This window comes from Equus asinus, chromosome 13 (genome assembly GCF_041296235.1).
Source record: "Equus asinus isolate D_3611 breed Donkey chromosome 13, EquAss-T2T_v2, whole genome shotgun sequence".
In the NCBI taxonomy this organism is placed as follows: Eukaryota; Metazoa; Chordata; class Mammalia; order Perissodactyla; family Equidae; genus Equus; species Equus asinus.
The window spans coordinates 45,410,367-45,423,617 of NC_091802.1; positions in this window are offsets into that span (position 1 = coordinate 45,410,367).

The window sequence follows — 13,251 nt, forward strand, 5'->3', positions numbered from 1 at the left end:
TCTTGTCTATGGATAGTTACAAGTTAGTCATCTTGTGATGGGGACTGAAGTTGGGAATGACCTATGTTGCCATCTTTTTTTGTTTTTGTTTTTGTTTTTGTTTTGTTTTGTTTTTGATGAAGATTAGCCCTGAGCTAACTGCTACCAATCCTCCTCTTTTTATCTGAGGAAGTCTGGTCCTGAGCTAACATCCATGACCATCTTCCTCTACTTTATATGTGGGAAGCCTACCACAGCATGGCTTGCCAAGTGGTGCCATGTCTGCACCTGGGATGTGAACCAGTGAACCCCAGGCCGCCAAAGCGGAATGTGTGCACTTAACCGCTGCGCCACGGGCCGGCCTCATATGTTGCCATCTTGATGACATCACTCCCTTTATCTCTATTTCAATATAAATATAATTTTGTAATAATAAAAGTAATTACAAATTCAAGTTAAAGAAAAGTAAAATAAAATGCAAATTGGTACATATCAATCCTGAACTTATAATCCCTGAATGACTCCACATAACCTAGTAGATAAAGGCTAAGCTTCTGAAAATACCTTGCAAATCCCTCCATGATCTGAGCTCACACTTCCCTCTCTTGTATGAGCTGTCCTCTCCCTCATCTATACTTTATCATTCTGCCATGCTTAATTGCTTGTAGTTATCCATACATTGTATATTTATACATTGTATACATTGTACCTAGATTTTCTTCACATTTTTTTCATGCCTCTCTTCCATGCAGAAGACTCTTCCTATTTACTTCCCCTTTCTTCTAGTTAAATTCTGATATTTTAACTTGCTCAGGCACTACATACTGAAGGATGCATTCACTTAATATCCTCGTTTGCATTAGTGGCTCCAGTCTGAGCCATGGCACACATAGCTCACAGCAGTAGCTAAAGTAAGGGTTACCAGATAGCTGACCAATACCAATGGTCCAGAAACACTGGAAAAAGTACCTTTTCCCTTGTACAAACTCCAATATCCAAAATGTCTTTTTGCAAATATAGAGATCAGCTTAAATCCTTTAAATCCAGAGATTTAATATAAGTTGGGGTAAAATTATGATGTAATGGTATTTATCAAGAATTTTCTATCAATATACATCCTTTATATATGTTTTTCTGAGCTCATGACATTGATTACATGTCTCAATTGGCCCTTTTCTTCATAGCTAATGGAAAAGTTGATCTGAGTAAGATGATGGATGGAGTGAAAACTGTTACAGGTGAGTGAGATATTAATGTAAACATAGGATTCTAATAATTTTTTCTGAGAAAGATTAGCCCTGAGCTAACATCTGTTGCCAATTTTCTTTTTTTTTTTTTTTGGCTTGAGGAAGATTAGCCCTGAGCTAACATCTGTGCCAGTCTTCCTTCACTTTATATGTTGGTCACTGCCACAGCATGGCTGATGAGTGGTATAGGTCTTTGCCCGGGATCCAAACCTGTGAACCCAGGCCACCAAAGTGGAGCATGCCAAACCCAACCAGTATGCCATGGGGCTGGCCCAGGATTCTAATTTTTTATAGTAACTGTATTTTTCTTCATGTCTTAATTGCTATTTGCTAATTCTATCACTTTACCTCGTATTTGTTTAATGTTTTTATATCCAATAGTCCAGAAGTTGGAGTATTTTTGATGTGTTTTCCATTGCACTCCACTTTTCTTAAAGACAACCAAAATCTATGGTAAAAGGTGAAATGGATCTTTGGAAAAGATCTTAGTAATCACTTAATGGAGAGATGATAGGTTCTACATGTAGATGAAATTATTAGGATAAGCCAGTTTCAGGTTGCTAATTGACAAGAGAGACATATAATACCCATTTCTTGTCATTGCCATTTTGAGTGTGTTGGACCCAAGCTTTCCAAGCAGCAGAAGCCAAGGCAGGGTTAAACTTGCAAGGATATTATCAGGGGAAATGCCTGTGTAAGAGAAAATGGGGAGGGAACCTGAAAAAGCTGGGAGACTGTCAGACTGCAATGCAAATCTGACACCAAGTGAAAGAGAAAGGAAGAAAAGTTGGATGGAAGCATCCTAGATTGCCATGCCATCTAAGGAAGGTCTGACAAGGCCTTCAAGGAACATTCTGGCCAAAGTCAGCCATCTCATATCTCCCAAGAATAGGCCTCCCTTGGTATCTCTGCTGCACTCAGTCATTGGCCAGGAGAACCCTGTAGGAGGCATGGCCTTAGTGCAAAAACATAGATGAAAAGCCACAGCTGAGACCCTTGGTCAATTATGTTATCTGTAGTTGGAAGTCCTACAGGCATATTCTCATGGCCACCATTGAGAGTGCTGTCTCTTATCACACTTTAGAAAACAAATTGTTTCTGTGAATGACATTATCTCTGTGTACTTGGCCTTAGCTCAGTGGCCGTTACTTTCCCAAGCTCATACTTGAATTGTATAGGCATCTTAAATTAGTTTCATTATTTGCAATCATTTGATTATACTTAAATTATACGTATGTCATGATTTCCATCCTTTTATTAAGGAGGAAATGTTGATATCAATGATGTAAACACTGTTCTGGAAAACATGGGAATAGAGCTCAAAGATAAAGAAGGTTTGGAACTGGTGAAAAATCTGCCTTTTGATGGTAAGCATTTCAAATACTGATGTAACTAAAAAGAGCTTTTAGACTTCTCTGTGAGAACCTCTAAAATTATCTCCATTTCTTAAGCTTTGGAAAATAGAAAGTCCATTTCAAAGAATATATATTTAGAATGTCCATTTATGTAAGTGAATCCCTATCTATGCACTTTTAGTTTGGGAAACAGCATCCCCATTATGGTGAATAATATTATCAAGAGTGGAAAAAAAAGGTTAGTCTGGGATTTGTGGAAAGAAGACAAACATTGATAGTTTAGAAGTGCATAAAGGCAGAATTGGGAAGAAGAAAAGAGATGTGTATGTTATAGAGTGCCTGCTGTGCTAAATTTCCCCAATTTTCTCTCAAATTTTATAATAAGAGAAGTTTCTAGTGAAAATCCTGAAAAGTCGGTTTTCCTGAGAGTATTCTAGTGATTATCTACATTTCTCTGTACCTTAAATTCTACCTTTTCTGACAGATGATGACAAGATCTTTCAAAACAGGTTACTAGAAGTTGTGAAGTCTCTTAAAGGTGAGAAGTATAATGAGAACTGAGACAAATATGGGATCCTCATATTTATACTGTTTCCAAGATAATAAATTGGTGAATACTGCCATCTTTTATATATACTGATTGAAAATTTATGCTCCCATTGAAGATCAATCTTCACTTTAATAGCTGATCTTCTACTTTATATCTAGGAAGAAAGTCCTCCACTGTCTCAAGAATTTTCCAAGCTTTTCAAGAAAAGAAATATCAAATTTCAAGTTTTCATAGCAAAAAGTATCAGAAAGGATTAGCAGTGAATCAGGGAATTTAATCAGTCTCAGATAAAAACTAAACTGAGGTGTTATGCTAAGCGAAATAAGTCAGACAGAGAAAGACAAATACTGTATGATTGCACTCATATGTGGAAAATAAACAAACACACATAGATAAGGAGAACAGTTTAGTGGTTACCAGAGGGGGAGGGGTTGGGGGCAGGGCGTATGGGGGAAAGGAGCACATATGTATGATGACAGATAAAAACTAGACTATTGGTAGTGAACACAATGCAGTCTATACAGAAACTGATATATATAATAATGTACACCTGAAATTTACACAATTTTATAAGCCAGTATGACCTCAATAAAATAATTTTTTAAAAGTAAGCTGAGAGTTCAGTTATCAAAACATATTGTTCAAAAGTAAAGAATGTTTGCCTCCAGACCTAGAGTCCTCTTAGCATTTATTCGATGCTATTTAAAAGTTTGTGTTGTATAGGCTGGTCCCCAAGAGAAGTCTCAAGGGAAGTGACCTTAATTCTAACTTTATAGCTGGCTTTATAGGCATAAAGTCCTTAGCCTCATTACTAAAATTGATGGGTTTTTTTTCACATTTTAGAACAAGCATTATTAACCCTAGTAGATACTGAGGGGAGAGGTCTGTGAATAGGTTTTAGAGAATAAATGACCCTCCTGAAATTATATGCAATCTTCATGAGCACTGCCATACAACTCATAAAATTCACAACAGGATATGTATCTCCAAAAGGTTTAAGAACCTCTCTTTTGGAGGTATGTAATTTTCTTCATGGACTGACTCTTTCCTTAGGTGGGAACGTCAACGTCAACAACTTGAGCACTATACTGGATAATATGGGAATCAAGCTCGCAGATGAGGAACTTAGGGATCTGACTCAAAATCTCCCTGTTGATGGTGAGCAAGTCTTCAGATACCATATTTAGACACTGGGAAAGTTTAGGTATAAGAACCATTGGCAATAAAGTTGCTATGGAAAGAGAGTTTAGGAATGGTAATCTACCCTGACAGTAATCTACAAGCTATAAATGTAAGCAAAGCATGTAAGCAGCCAGTTACCAAAATCGATATGAAAACATTGCACTTTGTATGTGTGTCTTTTATATCCTCTACTCCTATTATGGCCAGTAGTAGACAGTCTCCCAGATTTTGAATAGAAAAATCCAGGCTTTTTAGATGATGGTACTTCTGAATTTCTTCCCATTACTAACACATATGAGTTGGAGATATTATAGAACTATAACTTATAGATACAGAAAACAGATTAGTAGTTGGCAGAGGCAAGGGATGGGGGGGTGGGCCAAATGGATGAAGGGTGTCAAAAGGTACAAACTTCCAGTTATAAAATAAATAAGTTATGTGAATACAATGTACATCATGGTGACTATAGTTAATAATACTGTATTGCATATTTGAAAGTCGCTGAGAGAGTAGGTCTTAAAAGTTCTCATTGGACGAGTGATGTCAGCATCATGGTGGAGTGAGTTGTTCCCTGAGTCTCTCCTCCCTAAGTTATAACTAAATGGGCATTTGTTAATCAACAGAGGATTCCCTACAAACAACAATAGGGCATCGGAGAGGTCCACATAACCATACATCTGAAGGTGGGGGCACTGGGTCCCTGGGAAGCAGTGGAAGGAGGTGAACAGATCACTCCCCCTCCCCAGTGGCAGTGATCTAGGTTGCAGGTCCTTACACAGCAACTGGCACAACTGTAAGAGGAGGCAGGGAAGCAGGCAGACCTTCACGTGAACACTTTTGCTTTCAGAGTTGCAGCCTGGCCCGTGGGAGTGCCCACCATGCCACAGCAGCCCTGCTCATAGGAACACTCAACACTGAGTGGTGCAACTCAGCCCTCATGGAGGAGCCCCCACCAAGCATGACAGCTCAGGCAAACCACCCGCAAGCAGAGAGTGGGCCTGTGCACGTGAAAGAAAGTAACCCTCCCCTTCCACCTAGCGCACCAACTCAGCCAGTCCCCTGCCAAGGCAGTGGTCCTGCACCAGAGCACCTATGCATGTGTGTGTGACCTGCCAAGTGGCTGTGGCCAGTGGGCAAATGCAGAGGAGCACTACTGACACAACTTCCAGTAGACACAGCAGGTTCAGAAAACACAGCTCCTACCCCAACCCTGCAGGGGTGGCAGTTAGAATCTGTGACCTGATACTACTACAAATGCCTTGGCAGAGGATCAGTTCATCAAACACCATGAAAAACTACAGTAACATTTCAGAGCCAAAGGAAAGTGACAGGTCTCCAGAAACCAATCCTGAAGTCACAGAAATTTGGATTTTAAATGACGGAGAATTCAAAATACTTGTTGTAAAGAAACTCCACAAGTTACAAGAAAACTCAGAAAGACAGTTCAATGAGCTCAGCAATAAAATTAATGAGCAGAAAGAATTCTTCACCAAAGAAAAATCAAACAGAAAATCAAACAAACAGAAATTCTGGAGATGAAGAACACAATGAATGATATTAAAAAATGATCTAGAATTCTTAAAAAACAAAGCTGACATTGTGGAGGACAGAATTAGTGATTTGGAGGACAGAAACAGAAATGCTTCAGATGGAGGAGAGAGAACTAAGACTTAAAAAAAAATAAAGAAATTCTTCAAGAAATATCCAACTAAAATAGGAAATGCAACATAATGATTATAGATATTCCAGAGGGAGAAGGGACCAAAGAGTTTGTTCAAAGAAATAATAGCTGAGAACTTCCCAAACCTGGGGAAGGAACTGGATTTACAAGTACATGAGGTCAATAGAACTCCTAGTTTCATCAATGTAAAAAGACTTCCAAGTCATATAATAGTAAACCTGGCAAAAGCAAATGACAAAGAAAAAGTATTAAGGGCAGCCAGCAGAAGAGAATAATCTACAAAGGAACCCCTATCAGGCTTTCAGTGGATTTCTCAGCAGAAATCTTACAGGATAGGAGAGAAAATAATGATATATTCAAAATACTGAAAGACACAAACTTTCAGCCAAGAATACTCTATCCAGTGAAACTCTCCTTTAGATACGATGGAAAAATAAAAGCTTTCCCAGATAAACAAAAGCTGATGGAGTTCATTGCCACTAGACCTCTCTACAAGAAATGATCAAGGATACCCTCATACCTGAAACAAAATGGCAAAAGTTTATAAAGCCTTGAGCAAGAAGTTAATAGAATATCAGAAAATTGCAGTTCTCTATCAGAACAGGTTAGCAAACAATTATAACATAAAAGATAAAGGGAATGAAAGCATCAAAAATAACTCTGAATACTTCAATTCAGTCACAAACAACACAAAACAGAATAATTTGTGACAACAATAACTCAGAAGGGGAAGAGGAAAGGGATGGAACCCAGTTATGTTAATGGAGATAAGAGGCTATCATAGAATGAACTATCTCATCTACGAGATCTCTCATCCAAACCTCATGGTAACCACTAAAATAAAAGTCAGAACAGGGACACAAATCATTAATAGACAGCTGAGAAAATCACCAAACTGAAATGGTGGTCATAAATATAACAGAAGAGAAACAACTGAAGTATAGAATAACCAGAAAACAAGAGATAAAATAGCAGTATTAAACCCTCATATAATAATCACTCTAGGGGCCAGCCTCATGGCTGAGTGGTTAAGTTCGCACACTCCACTTTGGTGACCTGGGGTTTGGCTGGCTCAGATCCCAGGGACAGATATAGCACCACTCGTCAGGCCATGCTGAGGTGGCATCCCACATATCACAACCAGAAGGACCTGCAACTAGAATATACAACTGTGTACTGGGGGGCTTTGGGGAGAAGAAGAAGAAAAAAAAAAAGAAGAAGGTTGGCAACAGATGTGAGCTCAGGTGCCAATCTTTAAAAAAAAAAGAAAAAAGAAAAAGAATCACTCTAAATGTAAATGGATTGAAAAACAAAAGACACAGAGTAACTGAATGAGTTAAAAAACAAGACCCAAGAATATGCTGCCTTCAGGAAACACATCTCAGCTCTGAAGATAAACACAGGCTCAGAGTGAAGGGATGGAAGACAATACTCCAAGCAAATGGCAAGCAAAAGAAACAGGTATTGCCATACTTATATCAGACAAAGTAGACTTCAAGATAAAAAACACAATGAGGGGCAAAGAGAGGCAGTATATAATGATAAAAGGGACATTCCACCAACAGGACATGAGACTTATCAATATATATGCTCCTAACACAAGAGCAACAAAGTATATAAAGCAACTATTAACAGACCTAAAGGGAGAAGTTGACAGTAACACAATAATAGAAGAGGACCTCAACACCCCGCTTAAGTCAATGGATAGATAATCCAGAAAGAAAATCAACAAGGAAATGGTGGACTTAAATGAAAACCTAGACCAGATGGACTTAATAGATATATAGAGAGAGAACATTCCATCCAAAAACAGCAGGTTACACACTGTTCTCAAGTGCCCATGGAACATTCTGAAAAATAGATCATATGTTGGGAAACAAGGCAAGCCTCAGAAACTTAAAAAGATTGAAATCATATCAAGCATCTTTTCCAACCACAATCCTATGAAACAAGAAATCAACTGCAAGAAAAAAGCTGGGAAAGTCACAAATATGTGGAGACTAAACAACCATTGGCTCATTGGAGCAATCAAAGAATAAATAAAAAAATACCTGGAGACAAATGAAAATGAAAATACAACATACCAACTCTTATGGGATGCAGCAAAAGCAGTTCTACGAGGGAAATTCATAGCAATACAGGCCCACCTCAACAAACAAGAAAAATCTCAAATAAGTAATCTTAAACTACACCTAACAGAACTAGACAAGGAAGAAAATACAACGCCCAAAGTCAGCAGAAGGAGGAAAACAATAAAAACTAGAGCAGAAATAAATGAAATAGATACTAAAAAACAGTAAAAAGGATTGATGAAACTAAGAGCTGTTTCTTTGAGAAATAAAAAAAAATTGACAAACCCTTAGCCAGACTCACTAAGAAAAAAAGAGAGAAGGCTCAAATAAATAAGATTAAAAATAAAAGAGGAGAAATTACAATAGGTACCACAGAAATACAAAGGATTATAAGAGAATACTAAGAAAAACTATATGCCAACTAATTGGATAACCCAGAAGAAATGGATAAATTTTTAGACTCATATAAGCTCCCAAAACTGAAACAAGAAGAAATAGAGAATCTGAACAGACCAATCACAAGTAAAGATCTGAAACAATAATCACAAACCACCCAAAAAACAAAAGTCCAGGACTAGATGGCTTCCCTGGAGAATTCTACGAAACATTCAAGGAAGATTTAATACCTATCCTTCTCAAACTAGCCCAAAAAACTCATTATTGAACACTTTCTAACTCATTCTATGAGGCTAACATCATCCTGATACCAAAACCAGACAAAGACAACACAAGGAAGGAAAATTACAGGCCCATATTGGTGATGAACATAGATGTAAAAAAACTCAACAAAATATTGGGAAACCAAATACAGCAATATACTAAAAGGATCATACACTGTGATCAAGTGGGATTTATACCAGGGATGCAGGGACGGTTCAGCATTCACAAATCAATCAATGTGATACATCAGATTAACAAAATGAGGAATAAAAATCACATGATCATCTCAATAGATGCAGAGAAAACATTTGACAAGATCCAACATCCATTTATGATGAAAAAACTCTAAATAAAATGGGTACTGAAGGAAAGTACCTCAACATAATAAAGGCCATATATGACAAACCCACAGCCAATATCATACTTAATGGTGAAAAAATGAAAGCCACCCCTCTGAGAACAGGAACAAGACAAAGGTGCCCACCCACTCTCACCAATCCTACTCAATGTAGTACTGGAGGTTTTGGCCAGAGCAATTAGACAAGAAAACGAAATCCAAATTGACCTTGAAGAAGTGAAACTTACTGTTTGCAGATGATGTGATTTTATATATAGAAAATCCTAAATAATCCATCAGAAAACTATTAGAAATAATCAACACCTACAGCAAAGTTACAGGGTACAAAATCAACTTACAAAAATCAGTTGCATTTCTATACTCTAATAATGAACTAACAGAAGGAGAACTCAGGAATACAATCCCATTTACAATTGCAACAAAAAGAATAAAATATCTAGGAATAAATTTAACCAAGGAGGTGACAGACCTATACATTGAAAATTATAAGATATTATTGAAAGAAATCAAAGATGACATAAAGAAATGGAAAGATATTCTGTGCTCATGGATTGGAAGAATAAACTTAGTTAAAATGTCAATATTACGTAAGGCAATCTACAGATTCAATGCAATCCCAATCAGAATCCCAGTGACATTCTTCACAGAAATAGAACAAAGAATCCTAAAATTTATATGGAACAACAAAATATCCCAAATAGCCAAAGCAATCCTGAGAAAAAACAAAGCTGGAGGCACCACAATCAGTGACTTCAAAATATACTACAAAGCTGTAGTAATCAAAACAGCATGGTACTGGCACACAAACAGACATACACATCAGTGGAACAGAATTGAAAGCCCAGAAATAAAACCACATGTTTATGGACAGCTAATCTTTGACAAAGGAACCAAGAAGATACAATGAAGCAAGGAAAATCTCTTCAGTAAATAGTGTTGGGTAAACTGAACAGCCACATGCAAAATGAAAGTAGACCATTTTATTACACCATACACAAAAATTAACTATAATGGATTAAAGACTTGAATGTAAGACCTAAGCCCTTAAAACTCCTAGAAGAAAATACAAGAAGTACACTCTTTGACATTGGTCTTTGCAGTATCATTTTGAATACCATGTCTACTCAAACAAGGGAAACAAAAGAAAAAATAAACAAATGGGACTACATCAGACTAAAAAGCTTCTGCAAGGCAATGGAAACCATGAACAAAACGAAAAGACAATGCACCAATTGGGAGCAAATATTTGCAAATCATATATCCCATGGGATAATATCCTGTCGGATAACCAAATCATATGGGGTTAATTTCCAAAATATATAAAGATCTCATACAACTCAACAACAACAAAACAAACAACTCAATCAAATAATTGGCAGAAGAGATGAGTAGACATTTTTCCAAAAAAGATATACAGATGGCCAACAGGCACATGAAAAGATGTTCAACATCACTGATTATTAGAGAAATGCAAATCAAAACTACAATGAGATATCACTTGTCAGAATGGATATAATTAACAAGACAAAAAATAACAAATGTTGGAGAGAATGTGGAGAAAAGGGAACCCTCATACACTGCTGGTGGGAATAAAACTGGTGCAGTCACTATGAAAAATAGTCTGGAGATTTCTCAAAAAATTAAAAATGGAAATTTACCATATGATCCAGCTATTGCACTACTCAGTATTTATCCAAAGAACTTGAAATCAACAATTCAAAGAGATTTGTGCACCCCTATGTTCATTGCAGCATTATTCACAATAGCCAAGACACAGAAGCAACCCAAGTGCCCATCAAGGGATGAATGGATAAAGAAGATGTGGTGTATATATACAATGGAATACTACTCAGCCATAAAACGAGACAAAATCGTCCCATTTGCAACAACATAAATGGACCTTGAGAGTATTATGTTAAGTGAAATAAGCCAGGCAAAGAAAGGCAAACACCGCATGACTTCACTCATCTGTAGAAGATAAACAAATAAATGGATAAAGAGAACAGATTAATGGTTACCAGAGAAGAAGGGGGTTGGGGGATGGGTAAAAGGAGAAAAGGGGCACATATATATGGTGATGGCTAAAAATTAGACTGTTCGTGGTGAGCACAATGCAGTCTATACAGAAACTGATAAATAATAATGTATACCTGAAATTGCTTGATGTTATAAACCACTATGACCTCAACAAAATAATTGAGAACAAAGTTCTCATTACAAGAAAAAAAATTCTGTGACTATGTATAATGACATAGTTATTAAATAGACTTATTGTGATCATTTCACGATATATACAAATATCAAATCATTACGTTGTATACCTGAAAGTAATATAATGTTGTATGTCAAGTATACCTAATAAAAAAAATTTTTTAAGAACTATATGTAAAATTTATATTATTGCAATGGTTTTTTTTTAGACTTAGATTTTCTTTTTAATGCTACTGAAGGTAATATATGTTGGATAAAATAATAGCATAGAAAATATTATTTCATAAATATTTCTTAAGCAGGTATATGTCAGGCACCTAGGATAGTGCCTGGCATGTAATAAATGAGGATTTATTATCTTTACTCCCATGCTGTCTTTCACAATATATTGTGAGTCTTTTTATCTCAGTGTGACTTTAATCTTCCCCTACAGTTGACAAGAAGATTTCTCTAGAAACATTGATGAATAAAGTGAAAGCTTTTACAGGTAAATGAGAAGTTGATGTAAATCTGGGATTTCAGTCTTTTATATTAGATTTTGTTCTTCAGCAAGAATGACACGCAAATTCGTGAAGCATTCCATATTTTTCAGAGGGAGAAAGTCAAACACCATATGATCTCACTCATAAGTAGAAGATAAAAACAACGACAAACAAACACATAGCAACAGAGATTGGATTGGTGGTTACCAGACGGGAAGGGGGGAGGGAGGAGGGGGAAGGGGGTGGCTGGGCACACGTGTGGTGATGGATTATAGTCTTTGGGTAATGAACATGATGTAATCTACAGAGAATTCGAAATATATTACGATGTACACCTGAAAGTTATATAGTGTTATAATCCAATGTTACTGCAATAAAAAAAAATTTTGTTCTTCGGTGGTATTTCTAGTATCTTACTAAATTCTGATGTTTTATTATGAAATATATGCATCTAAGTCCCCTCAGACTGACATTAGGAAAACTTTTGCAATAGGATACAAGACTATATGTCAGTTTGAAATCCTAAATTCTATGTTGTTTTTGCCAACAATATGCCTTGCTTCACAAGTGTTCAAATAAACATAATCCAGAAACATATAGAAAAAGAGAAAAATGACATGGTGAAGCTTAGAAATAATCAAGATAATGTATTCACTGAAATCATCAACTAATTCTCACCCAAGGATCAAATATTTTTGAAGAATAATTTTGTATAAGAATCTGTTATCTTAATTTATTGATCAGATTTTATTCTGGAAGTTGTATTTTCCAACTTTAGGGAAAATTCTCGTTAATTTATATTAAATATAGTATTTTATAAATACCATAAGACATGCCCAGTGATTTGACAATTGAGAATATTTCTTTTTACTTAGCCCTTCCTCTTGAAATTGGGGTATCATTAACCTGCATAGAACATATTTTATAACTTAAGATAATACCATAGTACCTAAAGTTCCTATGTCTACCATCCACTCTCTTGAAAGGAGAAAAGATTGATTCTAGTGACCTCAAAAATGTCCTGGGAAACCTGGGGATTGAGCTCACAGATAAGGAAAAAGAGAAGCTGCTGGAAACACTGCCAATTGATGGTGAGCCATCATAGAAATCACAGAGGCCATCTAGGAACCTCATTTATTTGTGTCTTTAAGTCTGTGTAAAAATCTCAAATTCTGTTTCTGTTTATTTTCCTCTAAAAGTGAGAAAGAAAAAAATATTAAGGACAATGAGTTCTAAGTTATACAGGAACCTTGTCATTGTCATTTAGAATTTATATTGGAAGTTAAGTAACCCTTCAGACAAAAGTTGACATTAACAGCTAAACGTGTTGTTACCCCTCAAGCCTCTAACTTGCTTATATCATAAAGAAAAAAAGAAAAATAAGAGATCAATGATAAAATGAAGATAGGAAGCAGAAGTAAAAAGAAAGGGAAGCAATAGTTATGTTTGAGCAAATCGACTCTCAGGTACCGGA